The sequence below is a fragment of the Ambystoma mexicanum genome, chromosome 10 (assembly GCF_040938575.1).
Source record: "Ambystoma mexicanum isolate Mex_15411 chromosome 10, UKY_AmexF1_1, whole genome shotgun sequence".
In the NCBI taxonomy this organism is placed as follows: Eukaryota; Metazoa; Chordata; class Amphibia; order Caudata; family Ambystomatidae; genus Ambystoma; species Ambystoma mexicanum.
In genome coordinates this window covers 280,223,752-280,251,490 of record NC_090932.1, presented here as the reverse complement: position 1 = coordinate 280,251,490, position 27,739 = coordinate 280,223,752, and positions in this window count along the sequence as shown.

Genomic DNA, 27,739 nt, shown 5'->3' with positions numbered 1-27,739 from the left:
ACATGTTACCCACTTTTTCCCCCAACAATGCTGCAAATAAACGCTTCATGTGCCCCACCGCTAAAGTGATCCCTGCTTTCTGCTTTTCCACTGAATATATCTATTTACCTGCTCCCGCTGTGAGTGAGGGTAACGCCTTCATTAAGTTGTTCCAATCAATATGCTGCCATGGCATGTAGTGTGCTCTCCCTAGTTCCTTGTGTAACAGTGGGAACTGGGCACCCATCTGTTTAAACTGTGGCATTCTCACTCCCTCCTTTCCTTTTGCCAGGGCCACTTTCCAAGACATGGCCTCAGCATCGGTCCCCATGGAGTCCATGCTCTCTGCGATTCCTGCTCTGCTGTCCCCTGCTCTTCATCCATTGCCCATTCCTCCTCTGCAAACTCTGCTTCCCTGTCTATACATACCTAGTCATAATCTACACAAATGTCGTGCTGCAGATCTTCTGGGTGGAACCTGAATTGCGATAATCCTCACTTCTCGCTACCTGAATATCCTTAATTACTCTGCTGTCAACTCGAAATAAATTCTCAACTGCTCTCCACTGGTCTGTGCCTATCTTCCTATGCTCTACGCTTTCCTGGGTCCCTGCGTGCTTGCGCTTGCTCCTCCTCTGTTTTTTTCACTGCTGCTTCTAATTCTCGCCATGCTTTATTCTCTACTTCCATAATCAATAAATCCTGTGTTGTATACATACGTCCCCCTAGAGCTACTGGCTTGTGCTAGGGATGGGTGCATAATGCGGTTGGTGTACCATTCAACAGGCTGTAATGAGAAGTACCAATATGGGGCCTGGGCAAAGGGGTAGTATTCATTACAGGCGTGGGGTCTGTTCTGTTATATTTTGACACTAAATAAGTGTACATATGTTTGAGCCTTTCCTTGTTGTTCGAGCCCTCTTCGGGCTACGAGGTGAACATCCTTCCTGCAGTCACCTGAACCCAGTCCTGATGATACTTAAGTATCTTTTCCCTATACTATGGTAGTGCCACGCACATGTGTTTTAACGGGTTACTCATGGTTCGTTCCAAAATCTATCTTACTGTAAATATCAGCGGCATTTCCAAAACCTTCCCAGTGTACTGTGCACAACACGGTTCCCCCCTTGTTTCAGCCCTGCCCCTTTCCCAATGCTTCTACTTACACACTCAACATACCACACCCCTATCGTCACAACTAAACCCTCAAATCCCACACCAACACAATTCTATATATACACTATTAATAACAACATCATCAAATAAAACACACATATTTACACAATGGTGTAGACCTTTTCTCTGTCTCCTTGCTCTTGAGATTTGGCAAATCAACCCTTCTCAGGCCCCCTTCTGTATGACAGAGGGATCCCCTGGGTCCTCTATATGGGACCTTAACTTCAACTACAGAACTGTCGCTCCTCTTCTCAGAGTAGATATCCCAATTTAACCCTTCTCCTTTATCACTACTACACTACTTATGATGTAATCTTTCCTTACAATGCAGGAGATTCATCTGGCCACTCTTTCAACCTTATAAAATATTGCCACATGTTCTTCTATCCTCACACTCCACTCTCACCCATTCACCCACCTTGTTTCCACCTGCAAGAGTGCACTTACGTTCTATGCATTCTTCCGAGTTTCTCCGATGTGATGTCCCCCTCTAATCACATGCAGAGCTGGGTGCACAGCCGTGCTCCAAGGAGCAGGCAAGCCCTCTGACAACACAGCACCTACAAACATCCTCAGGTTGTGCACATGTGACTGGTTACTGCAGACAGGGGCTGCAACCCAGGATGCACATCGGGGAAGCCCCCAACCTCACTGGGGATCTAGAATCACGTCAGGGTCACCAAATATGTAGGCTTGACCCAAAACCTCAAATAACAAGTGCACCCTTCAAGAAAAAAACACGTTTTATTACATGCAAATATGGCCAGGAATTTCCGTTAGTCCCGTGGAACTGAAAACAAAACTAAGTACTCGGCTCATTTACTTTGGGGTACATCGTTTATAGAAGAAAACGGCAAGGTTAACAGACGCTAAGCATATTGGTTACAACATAATCATACTATCCTCATTGGCTAAAACCTATGCATGAAATAGAAACATACCCTATAGTTCAATACCCTATTGGACACACTTATCTAGATACAATCCTTTGAGAAATGACATAATATGTTATTGTTGAACAATGTTGTAATTTGATTGGTGCATTATAAACTGGTAGTTTGTTGCAAAAATGAACTTCCCTTATTGGTTAAGGTTCTGTGGATCATCCTGTGAGGTGCGTACCCCCAACAGGACCAAACCAGAGAGTAAGTGTGACTAACAAGGCCAATCTTGCTTGGTAACACAATAGCCTTCAAATTATACCAGACACTGTGGCATGCAGACACACATAGCTCCATTGACCTTGCAATTAAATATATTGGCATCATCTCTTGCTATTCCCATCACAGAACACGGTACATCACCAGGACATCTCCTTCCTTTTCTCTCTGGGAAGCCTGGTGCCCACGAATGACATGGTTGGGGCACCACTCCTCAAGCCTGAATTTCGCTTATTTATTTATCCCATGTACACAGTCACTTGCAGTTCAAATGGGCTGACTGCTTTTCGATGGGGGCAATATTGCTCCTGAATCTAGTTGTTCTCCTTGGCACCCTGAAAACCCTTCTTCATTCTCAGAGATTTGGTGTGTGCAGCTGCACCACTAACCTTCAGGCTGTGACCCAGCATTCCATTCCTGGCTCCTGTGAGCTGCACACCTTGATGCAATTAGCTTTTATCTGTGCAGAACGTCTTCCTGGGACCTTAGGTGTCTGAATATTCACAAGGAGACAATTGGTTTTCTTCTAATTAAAATAGACAGATCCTCTGCTTCAAGCAGGGCCTGCTTATCCTGCTACCAGAAAAGGCACAGATTATCACTGTGATCTAAATTCACCATGTCCCTTGCGTTCACCGCAACACATCTCTCACTCCCTGTCTTACCTCTACCCTATTTCAAGTACCTGTTTGCATACTTCATAAAGCATTTTATCTAGAATACACAGAAGGGAAGGATAAGCCTAGTGTCTTCAAGCACAATCGCAGAGGGATTTTACTTTGTCTGCCAGAAGAACTTGCACCAGTATGCCTGTGAGCTTTACCCTAGGTGCATTCTTATTTTATTACATTTATACATTATATTTAAAATTACAATTATTGATAACACATGGTAGAGTCCAATACATATTACTCATGCTTGAGTTTCCCACTGCTTTTAGGACCTTTTAGATTGTTTGGAGGAAAATAGTGATACTGGTAGGAAGTAGAACTAGCATCATTCCCACTACTTCAGTATTTTGTACCCGGTGATTTATTGGCCACACAAAACAAATGAGAGTACCTGAGATTTGTATTTTATTTTATTTGATATTTTCAATTATTTAAAAGATAGATGTTCTAGTTAATTTAAATATTTGTTAGACAATGTTCACTGAGGTACGAGGAGTTGCCATTATCCACGTGCCCCCTGCAAAGCCTGGCCTGGTGTAATGCCATCTATTAAATAATTACAATAACTAGAAAACCTATCTCTTAAAAGAAACAGGGATACAAATCAAGAAGAAAAATAAACTGCTGAACTAAACATCATTTATCTTACAATACTGAGAACATTTGAAACTAGAAATGGAGACAGAATGTGAGATCGAACCTAGAGTGGTAGTGAGCAGTGACTTTTAAATGCACTATGTTACAGATGTGATTCAGTTATGGTACCCATTATGAAAATACATGGTGCTTGCCTTGTTCCATTTCAGAACTTGAGTAGATTCGAACAAACAGCACTAAAAGATCTGAAGTCTAATGAATCAATAGTGGTACGTAAGGCTGATAAGTTGCTCAATCGGGACACTTATATCGCAGAGTGCGATCGCCAACTGGAAGACACCAACTATTATGAGAGAATTGAAAAAGATCCCACACCGCGCCTACAGCTTTTGATAAACATGAAAGTACAAAAAGCACTAGAGCATGGTTGGATATGTAAATAAGAATTCGAGTTCTTACTACCAGAAAGACTGAGTATTCCGAAGTTTCATATATTACCTACGATTCATAAATCATTGACGAACCCGCCAGGTCAGTCGATAGTTTCAGGAACAGGGTCTGTGTTAGAACCACTCTCTAAGTATGCGGATCACTTTTTGAAACCGTATGTACTAGAGATGTATTCATACCTACAGGACACCACACAGGTAATTAATTTGATTGAACACTATCCATTTGACGATAAAAAACAGTTGCTTGCAAGTCTTGATATAGTGTCTTTGTACACTTGTAATCCACAAGATATTACACTTGCAGTAATAGAGGAGGTACTTTTGACTAAAAGAACAAGTGGAGCCACTCCCAACAGCTTTATTCTATGGTGTGCCGAAATGGCATTAACAGAAAACTTTTCTAGTTTCAACAACAAACTTTTACATCAAGTACACGGGACAGCCATGGGGTCATCTGTGGGGACAGCCATGGGGTCATCTGTGGCAACTTCGGCAGCAAACTTATATGTTGAGGCATTCGAAGTTGCAGTAATTTATAAAGAATCCAATCTGTTTTTTTCCCACATACATTTGTGGAGGTGATTTATCAATGATGTCTTAGTGATATGGGATGGAGATAAATCCAGCTTCAAGGAGTTTGTAGAGTGGATTAATAATCAGAACAATTATTTGAAATTCACAGCTGTTAATAGTACTTCAGTGATACACTTTTTGGACATCACCACTTGGAATGACCCCAATGAACAAGAACTGAAAGTGTGACCGTATCCTAAGAGCACCAATATGAACTCACTGCTACAATTCGATAGTTGCCATCCGAAAACATACAAGGGAGAATCTTCCTGTGGGACAGTTCCTTTCGTCTGAAACGCAATAGCTCTGATAAAAGTACTTTTGAAAAAGAAGCACAATTACTGGGCTCAAAACTTATCTCAAGGGGTTATCCGAGATTGATAGTTAAGAAAGCCCATAAAAGGGCTAAGAATAACAACAGGGAAGCCATGCTGGAGTACAGATCGACCACAGCAAAAAAGGATTAGATCGTGTTTGTGAGCACATTTAATTCCTTATCTAACAGATTGAACGCCATTGTAAAAAAAGAATTGGCATATTTTAAAAGGATGCAAATGTCCGTTAGATCAGCCACTTTGTGCGTTCAAACGAGGAGCTAATATAAAAGATCCTGTCACCCAAAATGATGTATGAATACGGAGACAAAAGCTGACATTGACAGAGTTTTGGGGTTTACCAAAACCAACAGGGCACTCCCATGTGGTAAATGTACCTGTTGTACGTCCACAACGAGATCCAAAGAAGTTGATTTAGGTCTGACGAGGCCTTGAAAACAGCTAAAATTGACCAACTGCAATTCGAAGATGGGGGTTTACGTAATATGGTGCCCATGCCATAAATTATACATCGGCATGACTGAGAGAAAAGTTAAGATTCGAATTACAGAGCATAAGAGCTGTTTAAAAAATGTGGTACTTACACCACCGATGGTTGGTCTCGTTTTATCAATGGGACACACTCCAGAGTCAATAATATGAACTGTTTTGTTACAAGTTCCAATTTCAGGAGATATTGCCATCAATAAGAAGAAACTATATAACAAGGAACAGAGGCTAATTTACCTGTGTAACAGCGTTGAAGTTGGTATGAATGAAATGATGGATTGGTCAAGTATTTGAAATAATTGCAACAATGACACAATGGATAAAGTATATGATGTCCGATACTGAGTGATAATGGTTGACAAATGATATGTAACTCCCCTTTCTAAAAAAAAGGGCATGCAAAGTTGAATGATGTCAAAATAACAACACACGGGGGCGTGGCGTGCACGCATGCTGTGAAGACAGGTTCCCGCGAAGCTCCGTCCGAGATCCTACTGAAAAGATCCATTAATGCTTAAATAGCTCTGCTACAACCGATCTAATTGCATAATCCAGCGGGGGAACCAACCCCCACCACTCGACCAGACTCCCGAGCCAAATCGTAGAGGAGAACTTAAAAAACGCGGAGCCCAAAGTCGAGCCCCTGGGGAAGGCAAGATGGCGCCGCTCGCCGCGAGATGAGACTGACGCGGCAACCGACTCGAGGCCCCGCGGAGCCCACAGCAACAACCGACAGACTGGACTAGCTGAACCCCGGCCTCTATTGGCGCCAAAGGCCGAAAGAGCAGAACGCTGCGAGCCGTGGCCCCCAAAAGGTGAGAGCGGACACGACTACCCGGGGCTCGTCACGCGGGGAGGCCTTCGGCCCCGCAAGCAACGCACACCGCTGGGGACACTGGGCCTGCAACCCACAGGAGCACGCAGCGGATGCCGAGAGGGAGCACTGAGACACCCGGATACACCCCCGGCGAAAACGACGGTGTGCCGACCTTCCGATTTGGGCCCACGGCGGGACACTGGGCCGCGCCGCAGTCCACAGTACCCGAAGAACCACCAAACATCCCGGAACGATACCTGCGGAGCTGGCACGCTTTAACGTGAAGAGACAAGGCGAGAGGTGAGGGGACAACACGAGAGGCCCGCACCGCGAACATTGGGGGCGCTAGCCACAGGCGAGCCACGGAGCACTGCTCAAAGGCCCCACCAAGTAACACCGGGACTGTGGCATTAACCGCCTCCAAAGGTGAGAGCGGACACGACTACCCAGGGCTCGCCACGCAGGGAGGCCTTCGGCCCCGCAAGCAACGCACACCTACGCACTATCGCACACCGCTGGGGACGCTGGGCCTGCAACCCACAGGAGCACGCAGCGGAGGCCGAGAGTGAGCACTGAGACACCCGGATACACCCCCGGCGAAAACGACGGTGTGCCGACCTACCGATTTGGGCCCACGGCAGGACACTGGGCCGCGCCGCAGTCCACAGTACCCGAAGAACCACCAAGCATCCCGGAACGATACCTGCGGAGCTGGCACGCTTTAACGTGAAGAGACAAGGCGAGAGGTGAGGGGACAACACGAGGGGCCTGCACCGCGAACATTGGGGGCGCTAGCCACAGGCGGGCCACGGAGCACCGCTCGAAGGCCCCACCAAGTAACGCCGGGACTGTGACATTAACCGCAGGCGATATCCCAGAACCATATAACCTGCAAGCCGAGAGCAGGAACAGGAGCGACCCAGGGAAGGGGATGTCACCCCCCAAGAGCAAACTGAAACTGGTCACAATGGACTCATTTACGACGGCTAGACCCCAGAGACAACCCCAACAGGACCAGGAACCAGCGGGGGAACCCCCCCAGAAGGAAGAAGACCACAAACACGCGCAGGTACTCCAGGCGATATCAGCCCTACGCACATCGGTGGAGGGGAAAATAGAAGAGGTGAAATCGGACATACAGCTTATGCGTCAAGATGCACGGAATCTCACGGAAAGGGTCACGACGGCGGAAAACACACTACAAGACACGGTGGAGGGCACCCAAGAACTGCAATCGAAAGTCCAGGAGCTTGAGCAGAGGGTGGTGAGGCTGGAGGCACGGTCAGAGGAAGCCGAGGGTCGAGCCCGCCGAAATAATATTCGCATATTGGGGGTTCCCGAAGACGTGGAGGGCCCGGACCCGACTGACTTCGTAGAAACGCTCCTACTGCAGGAGATAGGCCCAGGGAAGCTCTCCCAAGGGTTCTCAGTGGAAAGAGCCCACAGATCCCTCCAAAAGCGCCCACCACCAGGCTCGCACCCGCGACCGATCATAGCTAAAATCCTGAATTTTCGGGACCGTGAAACCATACTACGATACTCAAGAGAAGGAGGTGAAATCAAACGCAACGGCTCAACGATAGTCATCTATCCAGATTACACGCCCACTGTGCAACGAGCAAGGAACTCCTTTATCCCAATAAAGGCGCAACTACGAAAACACAATTTAAAGTATATGCTGCTCTATCCGTCACGACTCAAGGTCCTCTACAAAGGAAGAGCAACATTCCTGGAGACACCTGCTGCAGCAAGCCTATGGCTGGAACATAACAACCTGGCCGACGGCAAGGAAGATCCAACGAAATCGGACATGGGATAACATCACACCCACCGCCACAATAAGCAAGGGGAGACCCCCCCACACAGAGCCAACAAAGCAGACACTGAGACCCAAGCGACATAACATTAAGCAGACCGCTGCACCAGACGGAAACTCGAAGGACCACACGAACACGGAAAAAACGACCCACCCCTACGGAAACCGTGTGGGTAACCCACCCACACACACCCTGATCCGGAAGGCCAGGAACGGCCTGGAAGGCTCGGGACCCCCCGAGCGTTGCAAGTTGGAAGCAACTGCTGGGGACAGTTCAAAGTTACATGGTTTGCTGTTCCCATTCAGAAGAATGGAAGTTACTATTGTTGGTAAGTCTCCAAGATTGATCAGAAGGGGGAGAGGAGCGGGACTGAGGGAAAAGGAAAATCACCTCTTGTCACACACAGGGGAGGGGCCACCTACGCCTGCATCTAGAACGCGAATACCAGGGAAAGGGGAGCTGAACGGTCACTATGCCTACACCAAACCACCATGACCACAACAGCAGTTAAAATAATGACATGGAACGTGCGAGGTCTGGGGACATACATTCGCAGGAACAGAATTAAGACCTACCTGAATAGAAAAGGGGTGAAGATAGCGCTACTACAGGAAACCCACTGCGCGGCAGACTCACTAACCAAACTTCAAACGCACTGGGGGGGGCAGGGTTTTGGTACTGCATACTCCAAATACGCCAGGGGAGTATATACCTGGATACACCCACAGCTCCCTTTCCGCCTGGGAAAATCAGTAGTTGATCCGGAGGGTAGATTTGTCATATTATGGGGACATATAGAGCAGACAGAAATATGCATAATCAACTCCTACTTCCCCAACAGCAATATACCGGCTCACCTGGACACACTATACCCCAAAATTGTGCAACACAGAGATAGCCTACTCCTATGGGGAGGCGACCTTACCTGCGTGTGCGACCCGACAATTGACAGATCCATCCCCCACCCGAAGGGCCCATCGGCAGCGACAACGGCACTGACTGCAACGATAGAGAGGCTGGACCTAGCAGATGTGTGGCGCGAAAAGCACCCAATGCAGAGAGGCTACTCATACTATTCATCCCCCCACAAAATATACACGAGAATAGACCACATCCTCATAGGTAGAGAACACCTACCACAGATGGAAGGAGCGCAGTATTTGGGAAGAACCATATCCGATCACTCCCCACTAATGGTGACATGGAACCACAGTGGCCCCAGACCGCCAATCCCCATGTGGAAAATGCCAACAGAAGCACTCAAAGACCCAAGCTTCAGGGAGGAGCTACAAGAATCCATAGATAACTACATAGACAATAATGTGGGAAGTGTGGAACACAGCAGCACGGTGTGGGATGCCCTAAAAACAGTAATAAGGGGAGAAATTATTGCTAAGGCCGGGGGAATGAGGAGACAGCTCAGGAAAGAACTAGACCAGCGGGAAAAAGAGATAGAAAGACTAGAGGCAGCCCAGGCAGGCAACCAGAACAGTGAAACGAAACTTCGAAAACTCAGGGGAGAAAATGACTCGGCGTGGAGTAGGCTGGAGAAGCTCGACCACGCGGCAAAAACAAACAGGGCACACATAGAGGCGGATAGGCCGGGAAGGCTGCTAGCCTGGTTATGCAGAAGGGAACGCCCTAGACACTCCACCACAGCATTACAAGACGAAAAAGGGAACACACAACACACACAACAGGACATAAATGACACCTTCAAACAATACTACACAAAACTCTACTCACATGCAGAACAGGTCCCTCCAGAACAGATCTCAGACACACTTGAGGAGATAGGACTCCATAGGATATCACCCGAGCAGGCCCAAATGTTAGATGCCGAAATCACACTAGATGACATAACAGAATCTATCCGGTCCCAGGCAACGTGCAAAACACCCGGCACTGACGGCCTGCCCCCAGAATTCTATAAAGCATATGAACCCTCCCTCACACCCTTGCTACACGAGGTATTCCAGGAAGCCTATGAAAGGGGAGTGCTGCCCGAAAACATGAGGGAGACACTGGTGGTTCCGGTCCTTAAACCGGACAAACCTGCGGATCTGTGTGATTCCTACCGTCCACTAGCAATGCTAAATTACGACGCGAAAATTCTAACATCAATACTGGCTAGGAGGCTATCCAGAATCATAGGGGACATAATACATAGCGATCAATGCGGCTTCATACCGGGCAGGAACACATCAATGAACCTACGTAGACTACAACACATTATGGCCCAAACCAATGAGGACAGAAGCCCATACGCGCTGATGTCCTTAGACGCCATAAAGGCGTTTGACTCCATCTACTGGGAGTGGCTGGTGGCGGTACTTAGAGAATTTGGATTCGGGCCCGGGTTCATCAGATGGGTACAGATACTATACACCGGACCAAAAGCTAGAGTGAAATCTGGGAAGCACATATCAGATGCATGGGACATACAGAGAGGGACCAGGCAGGGCTGTCCCCTATCCCCAATGCTATACATACTTGGGCTAGAACCCATAGCGATCTATTTTAGGAAACAGTTTTTTGACGCCGGCATAAGATTGGGGGGGGGTAGACCACATCATTTCGCTCTATGCGGACGATGTCCTCGTATATGTTAGAGACCCACACCTCAATGTACCAGTCATGCTGGAGGTCTTGGACAACTACTCCAGGGTGTCTGGGATCCAATTCAGCAAGACTAAATCCTGTCTGTTCCCCCTGGCGGCCTTGCAACATGTCGAGACAGAGGCACTCCCGAAGGTAGGGATAAAATGGCAAACCACCAAATTCAGATACCTAGGGATCCAGATACTGCACACCCCCACGCTGATGCACGAACATAACACGAAGACGACGCTACGGGCCCTACGCAAATCCACGATCTTCTGGTCGCGGCTACCCCTGTCAATGATGGGAAGGGCCTCCATAGTTAAGATGGTTGTCCTGCCGCGCTTCCTGTATGGGTTTCAAAACGTACAATACTACATCAAAAAACCCTTCTTCAGACTACTGGAGACACTGATAAAGGAGTTCATATGGGGAGAGCAGAGACATAAAATAGCACTGTCAACATTAACCCTGCCATACACAAGGGGTGGCATTCAGCTCCCTAACTTAGAAAAATACTACATAGCAGCACAGCTTAGCTTCACGACCAAATGGTTATCAGATGAACTGACTGAGGAAAACTCCCTACTACAGGCCATGAGCCTCCCTCACCGCCTGAAAGAATTGGTTTGGATACCACCGAAACAGATGGGAGAAACACCGCACATAGTCAACCTGGGGAGAGAAATCTGGCGCAGAGCGAGGACACTCACCAATACACAGAAGGCCTACTCACCGGAGATCCCACTACTCGCAGACTTATACACAGTAACCACAGACCTGCAGCAAATCAGATCATGGGAGAGGGGAGGGGTCTACACCTGGGGAGACCTATTCGAAGAAGGCACATTCAAGGACTTTGACACGCTGCGAGACAGAGAGGGCATACAATCGGGTCAGTTTCTCTGGTACCAGAGGATCCGCGCCAAAGCGCGAAGCAAATGGGAGACATGGCCCAAAGAACCGGACACAGACCCACTACTAACACTGCTATATAACCTGGGGGAGGGTAGTAGACCAATTTCCCAAATATACAGGCAACTGAACGACACACCTAACCCCCGAAGCGCGGACATGAAAAGGAAATGGGAAGTGGACATAGGCAGGGAGATGACAGAGGAGGAGTGGAACCGGGCGCTCACATTCCCCAAAGAGGTGTCGAGAAACCACAGGTTCAGGCAAATACAGATGAACATACTATACCGAACCTACCTAACACCGCAGCGGATAGCCAAATTTAACAAACAATCACAACCGAACTGCACTTGGTGCAACAGGGAGGAAGCAGACCTAATTCACATGATGTGGGAATGCCCCAAAACAAAGACACTCTGGGGAAAGGTGAAACAAGCATGTGAGAAAGCAGGCATGACCAAATACAAATGGACGCCAGAGGAGTGCTTACTGGGAATCTACCCTAGATTGGCCAAGATAAAACACTTAATCAGACTTATGGACATGATGTGCATTTTAACCAAACGGACCATAGCCATGTCCTGGAAAAAAACAGCCGGACCACAATACAAAGCATGGCATGGAGAAATGACACGATGGCTCCCGGCTGAGACCAAGGCCTGGGAAGAAAGCGTGACCAGATCAACTGAAGAGTCCAGCGGAGCCCTGGAAGCATGGAAGGAACTCACTGGACACATGTTTCTCCCGTCAGATGACAAGCCCCCCTGAGCCAACGGCTAGCACGGATATGCCTGTGAGATATAAAGGATGGCTAGAGGAGAACCAACAAGTGACACCACGGACCTCTGGGAAACTTCCCCCCCACACCCCGTGAACAACATGAAAGCTTCCCCTCAACACCCCTACCCCTCAGCGAAGCGACGAGCCACACAAGAGGACACTATAAGGAGACGGTTGTTATTGTTAGTTAAAGTTAAAGTTAAATTTAATATACATTGGTTTGTATGAGGATAAGACACAATATGGAAATATGTAGAAGATTTTATTGAAAATGCCAATAAACAAATTTTAAAATAAAGTCAAAATAACAACACACTCGATATTTTTTAATTTGCTCAGTGCCACTTGCATAGTAATCGTTGGTTTACCCAATATTTTTGGCAGACAAATTAATAGAAAAAAGAGAAAATAATTGTCTAGTAATAAGGGCACAATACTGTACCAAATAACAACGCTTAATTCCATAAATATGGATGATACAATTTAACTAGAATAGTAAGTGACCAAGCACGTACTAGTGTTTCAATGTCCACAACAATGGTGACTCTGCCTCTTCCGGGACTTGTGTTTTAGTCGAGGCAGAGCCGGCCGAGGCATGCAGAGTATGATATGATATGATAGGTTATTTATAACGCGCTTAATACCCATAGGTTTAGGGTAGAAAATAATGTCTTGTTAAAACAAATCTATATTGAGAAATCGGCAAAATTGGCAGTTGAAAGTGACATTAGTTGTTGATTTTTACCCATAGTGGTGTCGGTGACATTCGCATTCGAGCACCTGAATCGACATGCTCACGGCATCTAGAAGTATCCATTAAAGAAGGATTGGGCATTCTGTGGTTTAATGACATTCAACTGCAGGAGCAGGGTAGCTTTAGACAAGCTACGTTTTGAATCTCTAAAAGATTCCAGAACCTGGTGAGTAAGTCATCGTACAGAGTTAATTATACTCAGGCATGCAAAATGTGTATTAGTCACTGTAAGAAACACAGAGGAAGCACAAGTGTGTTGTTTTATTGTGATGAAAAGTTGAGGAAAGACTTCTAGAAAATTGTGTTTGGCTTAGAATACTAATCAATACAGTTAAGAGGCTGTTTAGAAGTTTGACTGAATTGTCGTCACGAAGCGAAGTGGACTTCAAGTTCAGACTATACACACCAATATACGCGGGTGAGCAGAGAGAACGTAATGTCCCCTGATAGCTCTAATCGCACTTGATAATGGTTTTAAAATGCCATTTTTCAAGAGAATTGCTGAGTTGTTCTTGATTGTAATGGGAGTTGAAGAGATCCAATGTTTAGAATAGTATAAATCCTGTTGGCAAAGTTTCTCACGGGACTGCATTAGCTATGGACTAATTGAATGCCGTTCATCTGCATTTTTATTTATAGGTCTGGTTTTCTATTGATAAGAAACTCCATTCTCCACAACGTACAAGTGGTACTCACTTTAGAGTGGTAAGCCTCACCATAATGATTTAATTGTTATGGTAGAGTAGTTGCATGACGTATAGTGAATGCAGTACAATAGATTTTAAGTGTTGTGCTATTTCCTTAGGTCACTGTCCATTTACAGACAGTTTACCCCAGTGACGACTATTCAGAAGTGCATACCCAGTGGAGGACGGCTGATTGTCTACCCAAGGTTATGACATATTGTAACCAAATTGTATCCACTGATGAATTTCCCTTTAATAATGTGTGTATGTGATATTGGGAATGAAACATGTTGGGATTATTGACTGTTAAATTAACCATACAGTTGTACTAAGGAAATTATAGCCAATGATGGATGTGTAGAAAGTAGAATTTGCCCATGATAATCTTGGCGTTTAACTACACATAGGTATTTTTTTCTCAGAACTGAGTGCTAGTATCTTTTTGTATATTGGTTTTTCATTTATGAATATGTGATAGAAGAGAGTTTGTAGTATTTTGTGTATGTTTCTATTCATTTATTCACTTTAAACAAAAAAACAAAAAAAAATGTTTTCATTTTTTTTCCATTCGATTGTAGATTTGTTCTTCTGCACAATTGTCTTTTAAGTAGTTGTTGTGTAGTATATGATTGTATTATTTTTTGCAAATGTTTGTAATAAAATATAAGCTATTGCTCTTTTTAAACATAAGTCTCTGTTGTTTGATCGAGATAGCATTAACTTTGATTCATATGATAATAATTAAAAATTGCAATATTTTTTCTAAGTGGTGCTTTGGGTATGCAGTTTTGAATTTTCCTCTGAGTAGGGTGGTCCCCCATGTTAGGGGACATTGACTAGATAAGGTATAGTTAAGGGGTGACAGGACTTTTTGTTGAGATAATTGTTGGTAGAGGGTCACAGTCCTGTCCTCTTGGTAAAAATAATTCCCAGGTGCTTTTCAAGTTTTGAGGCTTGCCTTGAGAAAGCCTTAGGGGACATAACACGTTTCGGCATTAGACATCATTTTCTGCCATTAGGCAAAATGTTCTGTATAATTGTTGAATATAAATTGGGACGTTAGGCATCAGGTCACTAGATTCCATTTCGGTTTTATTGCAAAATTAAGTGTTGAAACTGAAAAGGTCATAGATACAACACAGACCAATATCATAACGCGACCAAAACAATTGAATAGTTTTGTATTTATACACATCATTAAACATCCTTAGTCAGGATAAATACACTAGGGGAGACCTCTCAAAATCATTCTAAGTGGAGCAGGGTTGGACATGATACCAACTTTATCATTTGCAGTTACTGCAATTGAAAGCCACTTATCTACAACATTGTAATCAGAATGGCCCAGGGAGATTTCATATGCATCTCAATAATCATTAATATGTTCATTCATTTGGCTGCCAGAAATCTAAAATATGCACAAGGATTCAAAATAACTGTCCGCCATGTTATATTGTATATTGGGAGACAAGGCTGCAGCAAACATCTCTGGAGCTTGTTACCGAAGACACTCATCTCCTCTTTTTCTACACCTAAAGTGTGTGGGGGGGAGGGGGTTCCAGCAGATAACTGCCACAAACAACTTCATAAGAAAATTAGAAGGTCACAGATGCCCATGCTGACCTTAGAAAATGATTTTAATGGTGTGTAGAGTGCCTCGTATCCCTAGCATTGTTATCCAAACAGGACAGCATCAAGAGCCAACTTTGTTGGTGTTCAAGCACTGTATAAACAGAAGAACAACCATAAACTAAGAAGGGCTCACAATTATGATCATGAGAAAAAGCATAGAGGAAGCAAAAGATGGTAAAATCCACTGGGCGCCTTCCACTTGATATATTGTATTTTGAATTATTCTAGAACATTGTAATCCTGCGGCATAGCCTATAGGAATGGATATTTTTACCTTATAACCATATTGAAATCACACAGTGAAAGATAATAATTGGTTATGGAGACCTCTTGCTGGGCACACTATATTCATCAAGTTTCACTTTTGTGATTCAATTAATAGAATTCCTGGTACATTATAATCTTCATGTCACTAAGTGTTCATGATAAATGCATCAAAGAAGGAATTCATTCTTTTAGTCAAGGTTATATGGCATTAAAGGTTGTGTGCCAACCCATTCCACATGTTGGTGTTTTGCCAATATGGCTTTTCCAAGGCTGATCATTTATATGTTGTAAGCAATTTGGAGATTATGTTTTACAGAAATACATTTTAAAAGTTTAAACATGGAAAAAAGTGTGTTTAAATACCATGCTTAAAATGAATAACAATCACAATGTTTAGAAAAAGGAAACGAAAAAAGAAATAGAGAAGAAAGTGACAAAATTAACATCTATTTAGTATATTTCATATTATCGGTGGCTATAATCAAGCACTGCATTCACTGTGGATATTTCCTTACTTATTTATCTTGCGTAGATTCTTGGGACTAAATGTATCCCTTTATATCCCATGTCACATTTATGAATTGAACAATTTAACTAAAAAGCAGAAAATAGCATTGGATAGACTACTGACTTATGGAGATATCACAATCAAGTAGGCTGACAAAGGGAGCAACATTCTAGTCCTTAGCAATCTAGACTACATCAACATGGCTGACAAACACCTCAATTCGCAAGACTGTTATAAAACACTGAAAGAAATCCAGTTACTTCCATTTCAGGACGAGCAAAAAATCGTATCTATAAATGGCACAGGAAGGGTCTAATTTCAGACGAGGAAAGTATTGTTTTAACAAATGAACATCAGAAAATACGGACCATATTTGTTTTACTAAAAGTGCATCAAAATATAGGTATCCAGAAGTGAGATTGATAGCGGCATTGGCTGTACACCAGAACACATCTCAAAGTACATTGACAGAATTCTCAGATCTTTGGTATATAATGTGATATCATACATAAGAGACACCATATCTATTTTCCAGATGCTAAATGAGATTACTTGGAATTACGTTTTTTTATGTGCTAGTTGCAGTATGTGTACCTTTGCGATGAACAATGCTCAAGTACTTAGAACGCAAGAGCATTGAACTGTAAATATCTCTGAACATATTAACTGCAGATCCAAATGTCTTGCATATGCCTACATATGTCTTTGCAAAAAGAATGCATATAAGAAGCGCAATCTGCGAGCTATGAATGAGGATCAGAGAATAAGTATGGAGGGAGCCAGATGGACAACAAAGAAGACGTTTTATTTGCTGGAGTAAGACTTGTCAAAGCAGGCAAAGGGGCAATCGAGAACAGACATTCAGACAAACAGAAGCACAGATCATTCGCCATTTAAGAACAGTGCAATATGGACTCAACCCAGACCACAAGATACATATTTTTTTTTAATAAAACAACTGTAATGTATAAAATATAAACATATGTTATATGGTGAGGTCATACGGTTGTTTGTTGAATTTAAACAAGTATGGCAAAGACATGGAACAGCAACATATGGAATTAATATTGAGAAGCAACTTCATTGACCCACAAGGTTCTGTAAAAAGCGTTCCAGTGAGTTTGCAAAGTGTTAGGGTCGCTTTTGAATAAAATCACAGAGGCCTATTCAGAGTCAGCAATTTTCCCATTGGTTAGTTCTGTTCTGCAGGCCTTTTAATTTATGTTTAGTGTCCCACTAAGATTTAAAGGTAGGTCTCAAGCAGAGTGATTTATCACACTGAGACACTTATATTTGATTGACTGAGTATGGAATTGCAGTATGGGAAACTTTAACGCGTTGTATGATGTTTTATAGCACCACACAGGGGAATCTAAGTTATACACCTTATAGCAGTGAATAAAATCATACATAAGTCAATAACAAATGGGCCCACAAAAGAAAGGAGATCAAATACAAGTGTGCTTAGAGGCCAATCAAACACCTGAAACACAGAGCCACAAAGATGCATTGCCCCATATGTGCCCCTTTTAATAGTGTGGGCTGTTTTGGGCTGCAGGGGCGGGTGCTGTGTGCATTATGCCCCTCACCGTGTTAGGCAACACTATAGGTGTGAGCCCATTCCTGGGATTGTCATTAATTGTTCGCTCAGAAGAGCAGGGTGCCTGTAGGCGGCATAGTTAAGTCATCTTGGCAGCTGGCCACTGGCATGCAATCACCTGTGACAGTCTGTACTCAGTATTAGGGGGTATATAAGTGGCACCTATAGAACTATGGAGGGCCAAAACAAAGGAGGGGTGTCAGGCAAAAGTCCTTTAAGCTACGATATGTTTACCAAGTTTTTTGTATTCTTTAAAAATGTGACATTATGCAAGTTGAGAATAGACCCAAGACATGCAAAGGTCTACATGAAGTTAAAATAGAGACTAAGGGGGTAATTTACTATCAACAGTTGTAAAAAGGAGTTTAAAAAGTCAAATGCATTTGGTGTTGTGAGTGTTTTAATGTGCATTTTCAGTTTAGGCTATTAGTTGTCACTTGCGACACCTATAAGCCAAAACGATTTCATTAGAGTACAGATAGGGAGAAATGGCATATGAGGAGGGAACCACAGCTTTTAGGTGTTGTTTGGTGATTTGCCCATCCACTGACTTTCCATGGCCATGCTAATCCCTATGGCCTTTCCCACCAAGTTGCTGCCCCTACCCGCCCAAAACACCTCCTCATGGGAATTTTTTGAGCTCACTTGAATCAAGCCTTACCATCAACCTTTGCACTCAGATTGCCTGCCAGTGCTTTTTCAAAGAAGTCTTCTGAAAGCTAATGATGCAATTGGAGTTGTAAACCCACTGGTGGTGTAATTAAAATGTCTTAAATAAAAATGTCTTGACCAAGTCTGCCTTCAGCCCCTCGATTTATAAGCACTATGCATGTGCTTCATTGAAACCCTGTAAAAAAACAAGCATTGGCAAATCCAACCGTTTTGGCTTGTGTATGCACTGCCGTTGGATTCCCAAGTACTTGTACCATTTGCACCTGCTACCATCAATGGCCTGTTAATACCACTACGGCTCTGCTGGCAAGTACCTTTCCCATGCCTACACGAAAACCCAAACTGTTGGCATTGCCAAGGCTTGTTCATTGAAGTAATTGGCCCAGATTCCCAAAACGTTTTTTTCTGCAAGTAATCATAAGTGCTACCACATCTGATCACACAATAAGATGCACGTTTTTTCTACCTTTACATGTTTACGGAAATAGGAGGTGCTTTGCACATTTCAATGCACATCCCACATGCACAAATGGGATGTGCTTTGAAATGCAGAAATGCATAAAAATCAAAGAGTTTCCCTGAAAGGCACAATGCATCATAGGTTAATTTCTGCATTCCTTTTCAATGGGAGAGGAGGATGTGAACAGCTACTCTCCCACTTGCAGTTCTTTCCTTCAAATAAGGCCAGTCATTGTGAAATGCACTTCCATAGAAATGTGCAGGTCACCTTTGAGAATAAGGTGACCTATGCATGTCTCAAACAAGTGCAAATAAAAAAAGCTCATCGACTGCACTTTTTCTGTTTGCACTTGTTTCTCAGAAACTGACCCACTTTGTCACCAATTGTTGAGGCAACTTTTAATCCTTAAATGTAAAACAGAGCATGTGACAAATCAGGTCCCTGGGTACCAGCGGTCCAGGGCTTAATATCGGGTTCTAAAATATCTATCAGCCCCACACCTCTAATACACCAGAAGGGATCCGAACAGATTGTAATAACCAGCAAATGATAAACCCCCTTGTCCAATTTTGGTAACTTAGACGGTACGGCAGTCTTATCTCCGAAAGGTCCTGGATCGTTGGTTAGTTGCAACATAGCGAAAATACAATTATTACCCAATGATAAAAGGGACTGTCCAGTCAAGGTTGTATCAAAAATATCTACTTTATTTATATAACACCAGACAGTTCTAGCAACAATACGAAATACAACCCACTGTGTAAAGGAATGCAGAGGACAGACAGTTTCAAAAAAGGAAAATGGATGCACTCTGGATGCTGACAGGAGGGTAGTCGGTATAGTAAATCATCTCAACAGTGTAAGGTTACTTGGCTTTAGCACAAAGGGAGCAATGGGTCTTAATATGTCTATAGGGGCCTGCCAGAAAGGACAAGTGGGACAGAACCACAATGTATGCTGCGCTGTAGGTGTTCTTGGTGCTCGACAGGGTTGAGTCAGTTGCAGGGCACTTTTCTGGCTTCTGTGACAGAGTTCAAGACAGGCGTCAGCTGCAGGTATCAGGCGGCAAGACAGTTCAGCCAGCAAAGTCGGATGAACGGCTATAGGATGGCTTACAAGGCGTCTCGGGTCAGGAATTGTTGCCTCAGTGCTGATTGGCAGTTCTGAAGCAGTGGGTGGGATGTCTCAGATGTCTTTAAGTGGCTATGAATTTACAATAGTCAGCATTGAAGTCAGTTGCAGCTCGAAGAACTAGACTGGCTCGAAAAAAATTCCTTTAAGTTGGATGGTGGCAGATGCTTGCCGAGGCACTTCTCCAAGCTTCTTAAATGGGCTTGTGGCATGCTTTAAGGCGGACCGCCAACAGCTGTGGGGTGTGTTGCAGGCAGCTGCCTTATCCTAGGTTGTAGGTTCAGAGACCCTCTGGCACGTCCTACTTAGGAAGCTTGCTGTAGATCCTAGCAGAGCACTCTGTGTGCTGACTGGGTACCGGTTCTGGAGCGACTGGAGGGCCCTCTGAGTTTTGGATCTCCCTCTGTTTCCTGGGAGATGTTTAGGGGAGGGATCTTGCTTCCCTCTTTGGGAATCCTGCCCTTCCTTCATTGGCGGAAGATGTAAGACAGACTCTACCTTCAGTCAGGGTCCAAGTTTGAGTTCTTCATTGCTTCATTGTTACTTCTGGTGAAGTGGTCAGATGATCTGCCAAAAGAGGGGCTCAGCCCTCTTTAAAGCAAGCCAAAAGGGTCACAGTGATTGGTGTATGCTAAGCCTAACTTAATGAAGCAATCCTGGGGTCCCTACCACCAATCTCCTGTATTTGTGAGGCCATAACCAGATTGCTTTGCAACAGGATGGTAAAGGGGGAAAACATGTGATACTAAGTCCTGACCATGCTCCTATCTGTTGTGGATCAAAGAGTCTCTATGGTTAATGGTTCTATCCTTGGTTCCTGATTTAAGCAGCATGGGCCTCATTCCGAGATTGGCGCAAAGGGATACCGGATACCAGTAATCCCTTTGCGCCCTATTCCGAGGTCCACCAACGGGACCCGTAATGTATGTTTGGTCGGACCAAACGTACCTTACGGTTCCCGTTAGGGAACCAGGGTGCAAATAACGGCCTTGGCATGCGCCGGGCCGTTATTTGCACCCTCTAGCCGCTCAAATGGGAATGGGGATTGCCATTTTCAATGGGGACTTACCGGTTCCGCAAAGGTCGGAATAGACCGGTAAGTCCCCATTGAACCAGGGCGGACTCGGTACCGTTATTGGAGGCAGTCATGGCGCTAATAGCGCCATGACTACCTACAATCTCGGAATGAGGCCCCATGTCTCCCTTAAAGCTGCAGCGAAACCAGACTCACTAGCTCCTGCAAACCACATTCTCGTATCTTATGAATGGGGCCCCACTGCAGGGTGGCCTACTGTAAAAACGCAGTCCCAGACATGACACCTCACTGTCATAGATATTGAAAGAGGGAGAAGGTTTCAGGTTCACACAGTTACCTATGACAGGTTGTTGGGGTTTCCTGTCTCCTTTGTTAATGTCTGCAGTCAGGCCCCATGTGGGCCTGTTTGAAGTAACTTCACATTGGTATGCTAATCGCAGCCACCAGCTGTAGGGCCCAACAAAAAGGGCAGGGCAGATCAATGGAGCCTTAGTTAGTCAGGCTTGGACCTCTCCCTTTCTGGAGATGACATAGTGTACTCCAGACTGTCATATCCCAACTAAATATGACTGGGCGGACTGTGCCTGTAGGCTGTGTCCACCCAACGTGCACGGATCTATGCGTTTGTCGTGGTGTGAGCATAGGATAATGTATGTGGATTAGTCCCCACATTTCCTGAGATTGGTCTACCATCATTTCATTTAATTAAAAATGTTTTTTAAAAAATGGGCAAGCATCCACCCACCCACCGGGTGGGTGGTCGAATTCCTCACACCGGCGCACAAAACATTAACAGTCTGTCACGTCGCCACACTCTTTTCCTTGATTAAGTAGATTCAAGCTCATCTCAAAAGCATCTGACTTGCACCTCAACCATGTTTACATGTTAGAATACCAACATGACAGTTCGGTGGTCAAGCTTTGAGTGACCACTGAGTGCTTTGAAGTATCTTTCAGGTATACATATAACCCATATCAATGTGCCCATCAAACCCTTCTCTGTTATAACGTTATAATAATAATTAATATATCATATTTTAACTTGTGCTTCAAGATAAATACATCCCTTTTCTAAGCACTGTAGTAATTGCTAGTACTACCCAATTCAATACGACCCAATTTAGCAACCATGCAGATTGCACACAGATGCCAAAGAGTAGTGTTTAATTCCTCAAAACTGATGCAGCTAGACTTATCCCTGAGTTGAACAAATCTGAACACGCTAATCCTGATCTTCAACCCTAATAGTGTTCCAGATGGAACGAAGAAACATCTTTCACACTTTGTGCTGGACTTACTCACTGGGGATAGTGGGCACGGGGCCTAAATACCTGTGGACATTCCAACCCTCTTCAGAACCTTGCAAGGAAAAATCACCCTGGCATCATTGAGGCATACTAGAGAGTGAATGTGTGTAGAGGTGCACTCAGTAAAGTTAGTCAGGTTCCCGTTGTATCAAGACGTATAAGTATATTTAGGGCTATTTAAGGTGCTTCCAGTTAGATCTTAGAATACAAGATCACACAAAGTAGTATAGGGACGATCTACCGAAATCATCGGGAGACAAAACCAGGGCACACTGCAGCAAAAATATTTGCAAGTTAATTCAAAGCAATTCCATAGTTTTGATAAGAGAGTATCACTGTTTACTGTCACATACATTTAATACAAAAGTGATCATTTAACAAACAGAAGCCTGTTCCTGGACACCTCTTCCAAGAACATAACTTCAAACCATACAAAACAGAGCTCTCAGAGCAGCCGCTGGAATACCCAAGAAAGAGCATATCACTGAAGCTAGAAAAGAGGCACACTGGTTCCCAGTAAGAGAAAGAGTCGTATTTAAAGCACTTGCCCTCACCAACAAGTGCATTAATCTCACTGCTCCACCTTGTCTCTCTGATAGGATTCACCTCACTAGATCCACCAGAACCCCATACACAAACATGCTTACGACCCCCAGAGTAAAGAGAGCCAGAGCAGGTGGGGGCAGTTTCCCATACCTAGCAGCACTACATTGGAATGCCCTACCACCACCCTTGTGAGCAGAAGTCTCTCAACTAGCATTCTGAAAAGCGATGAAAACCATGCTCTTCAACTAAACCTAGCTTATACCCTACTCTCACCTGGAACGCTTCAACGTGCCGTTAACTGAATCTATATCTGAATGATTGTACAACAAATTCTCAATGTACCCTTAACCCCATTCCCCACACTCCGTTACATGATTGCTTGAAATCTTCTTCTATAACATGTATGTAACCTTTATGTAACTAAGACTGCCACAAGTAACAGTGCCACGATGCCTTTGGGCTGTATGTGCGCTATACAAATGTAATAAATAAATAAATAAATGAATAAATAGCTAATCATGAATCACAAGTAAGATTTTTTATAATTCTTTCCACAATATTTGTTGATTACAGACAATTTCTGTGTCCGCACAAATGACACAGTTTCTGCAGGCCACCAGGTAGGAATGCTCCTACCTGGAGATCAGATGAATGAATACATTCCACCGAGACACCAGTATTCCAGTCCTTCAGCTTATCATTTACAAACCATTGGCATCAAGTGCTTAAGTGTGCTCAATTGAAAGCAACAAAAACTGCAACTCCCAGAATGCTTTATTTTGTTAATAGAAAATACTTAATTAGAAACGGAAATACCTGTTAAAAGGCATCACCTGGTCACAGTAGACTGGATATAAACTTTAAATTTACTCTAGTAGGGCACGACATAATGCTTGAATATGGCTGGCTTAAGTGAAATTAAAACATAATGACGTTAGAAGAAAGCAGAATTTCTTACACCATCATCCCTAATTAATACAGTCCCATATGTAAATAAAACAATGCAATATCCAGACAACGGCCAAGACACAGGCAAGGCCATTCTCCCACTAAAAGTTGTGGTATTTCACTCATCCCTTAGGAAAGAGCCATGGCACAAGCAGCGGTGCCATAATTGTGGCACGGGACAAGTGTGCCAGTGGCGTTGGGATCCCACTGTAGTCTATTAAACTATGTTTGTGTGAGGCCCATTTGATGGAGTGGCTACCCAAATCCCATTCCCGCCACCCACCCCCCTCCCTCCATCCGCCTGGGCCTCGGACGGTTATGCTGTGCAATGCTGTTCATATGAGAAGACCATATAATAGCACCCCCAGGGAAAAGGTGGAAAACTCGCCATGCACGACATGTGGCCGTTTAATCCCTGTCCCCCTCCACCCCCACCCCACCCCAACAAAAGCGTGCCATACTGGACTTGCTAACAAAGTTGTTGATCCAGCAACACATATGCATTTCAGCATTCTGCCTACATTCAGAATGAGCCAAGAGGATGCTGGTGTGACCTTGGAGTGTCATCCTAAAGACATGGGTTGTTTGTTTGAAATTGGGAGGCTGTAATTGAAGGATTAAATTGAATCTCAGTGTGAGCGACGGAGAACAAAAAAGCTGATGCTTATCTGTCTCTTAAACTCATGAAATTTGACATAACGGAAAATGGAATGTGGAACACTTGCTGTTGAAAGGTTAAAAGTCTCTTTAATGGAGGGGTTTTCTTGGAACTCAAAATGACCGCCAAAGCAAGTGACATAAAAGCAAATGGTACACTATTCGTTTTGGTTGATAGCGCTGGTGCTTTTGGTAAACAAGTAATATGTGGACTTTTTTTTCCTCTGACTTGAGAAGGGAAATGTATATAGCAGGGGCTTGACCAGTGGTCCATTTTCTGTTATCACGCTGCTTGTCACATTAAAGTGATTTAAAACATCAATTTCTCCCTGCAAAACAACTGTCAAAAAAGGCATGGTTTACTCGCCTTCTTTTGGCAACTCCTTGTATTTTTCAATGGGGTTTTGCCATTATAAAAGGCTTCTGTGAAATAGGCCCTTGGTCCACTTGATAACTTAGCAATACTGTAACCCTTCCCACAGCCCTGAATGAATGTCCTGTACTGTACAGGTAAAGACCAGTCGTAACATTTCTATTCATTTTATTTGGATGGTTTGTGAAAAATGTGAACCAAAAAAGCGATGGCTGGAATGTTTTGAATAAATCTGAAAGAATTAAAAAGATTGTGGGTGGGCACCACTTTGTATTAGTTCTGTAGTTTGTATTGACGTGGTTCAAGGTAATCGGAGCATGCCTTGAGGCCTTGGCACAAGGTTACAAAGAACTGCAAAAAAGAAACTGAAAGAAATTCTAGTTCAAGGGATGATCTCGTTTTGCTCTCATGTAGAACTGCTGTTGGTTGCACTGTTTATTGGTATTTATATCTCACATATCAAAATGGAAATCTTAACGTATTTCCAGTTTTTAATTGCTTGAAGGCAAAAAAGTCCATCCAAATAATCAGTGCCACCATTTGAGGTACCAATGCATTTCGGACCGAGCACGTCTTCAGGGCTAGGACACTGTGTGGTATGCCAGTCAATGAATAAATCTGAAACAGTGGAATTGCTCTGGCCAACTTTCCACACCACCGTTTTTTAGCCCGTCTGCGCCACTGCAAAAGTGGTCCAGCCATATGTAAATCAGTCAGCTACTGCCACCAAATTGTAACATATACCATTTGCAATTTTAAAAATATATGCACATGGGAACATGTCATTGTCTTCTAGTTATCCTGAGATAGCATATCTGGTATCTTAGTCAAGAGAACTTTATGTTACAGACAGTGGTGGGCACGAGTTAAGGGGCACCTAGTTTGATGATCGCATCACTGATCACAGAATGGCGTATTCATTTGTTTATGGGTGATTTATAAGGTGCCCACTGCAAAGTGCAGATAGCTCTGTTGCACTCGGTGGGAAAGGATGACGCGAGTATTAAAAGAATGAAGTGCAATAAATCGGTGCTTCCACAGTCCTTGGCACCTTCAAATGGAAAAGTCTGGAGAGGAAGGCGGGGGAAAAGAATGTCTAGTGCATTCCCGCAGTATGAAATACTGCATGAATCTGAAGGACCGGAGAGAGCGTAACATGCTGTGGAACATTGTGGGCGCCAGACTTCTTCCAAGCTCATGTCTCAAATAAGGTGGTGACAGCAGCCAAGAGAGACCCAAGCCTGAAGCACTGGGCGGGCAACAAGAGCTTTGCGTAAAATTGAAAGTGCTGAGTGGAGACACAACTAACGTTGCAGTCAGTGCACAAAAGGAGAAAAGCTTGTGCTCAACACACACTATCAGCAGACAGGGGTGGCCTTAGGGGGAACGAGTTGCTTGAAAAGGTGCTCCTTTGCTGAATTTGGAATTCAAGTTGGGTTTCTATCATTCTGTTGTTGGGTGGCAGAAGGTTGTACATGGCCGCACCCCCACTTCTGCTTGTCCTGTACCCTGTTCCAGTCCCCAGTAATCCACCATGTTCTGACCATGAGTGGGTCAGAACAGAAGATAGGCAAAGAGACAGCAGCCACCAGTATGGTGGAGTAACTCCTCCTTTATTTTTTTTCGCACTAACCATCCTTATGTGCGGGACCGACTTGTGTATGTGCTCCTCTCCACCCCTTGGTCCCTTACCTTTCATACAATGTCTTCACAGTGACACAACACACCTTTGGGAACAAATTTGCCTTGGAATATTTTAGATTTCTTGATGTACATACTTTTTAATGTAGTCCATGACATATTAGGCCCACTTACTCCATGTGTCCTGTGTATAATCCCTCGGGAGGAGAGTGTAAAGACTTCGATGTCTGGGTGTTATAGTCCCAGGGTTTTAGTTTCCGGACCCTTTGAAGAGGGCCAGCTCCCCATCATACCACTTATTGTTCTTTTTTGCATGCAATTTGAGATTTTATTTATAAGTGGGTGCCATGATTCCCAGTGCTCCTGTGATTTATTCTTAAAGGCAATTCAGGAGAACTTCTGGTCATTTGTTTTCCGGAAAAGCAGATTTGAGGGTGTCCTTGAGGTTCTTGAGTGAGACTCCTTTCATTGGTCGGACAAAGATGGTATCTTCTGCCCAGATGGGTCTACTGGACATCCTTTCAGGTTTCTGGGGAGATTAGTTAGATTGGTGAGAATTAGGTTGTGATTTTTCCAGGATAGGGAGGTGACCTTGAGGCCTGTAAGAAGGAGGTCAGTAGAGAGAACCACATTTAAGATTTGCTCACCCTCATGGGTGGGAAGATTATGAAAAAATTGTATAATGATGAGTCTATTGACATAGTCTTAAATTATTCCGGTGGTGTTTGATGGACAGCCAAGCCAGATGTTATAACTCTCAGATGATGTGTATTTGTCACAGATTGATTGAATGTAAAATATGAAAACAGGCCATGGTTTCCAGAGGTTGAAGGTCTCTCTGTGGGGTCTACAAAGTGTAGCTAAAATGATTGACGGATTGGGCCTAAGGTGCAGCTTCAAAGTATTCCTTCAAAGGACGAGGATTGGTTAGTGAGTATTGTTACCATGATGAGGTAGACCTGGTGGTTGAGAACAAAACTATCACCCCAGGACACATTGCTCCATTGTTCACCAGGATTATATTGTCCTCTGTAATTAGTATGTCTATAAAAATAAACCATGTTTTAGTCACAGTCAGGATGTCGATATTCATGTCTTCGAGGAGGTAATGAATGACAAAAACACGCTTGACTGCTGAGGTGGAGTTGGGGGTCCTCAC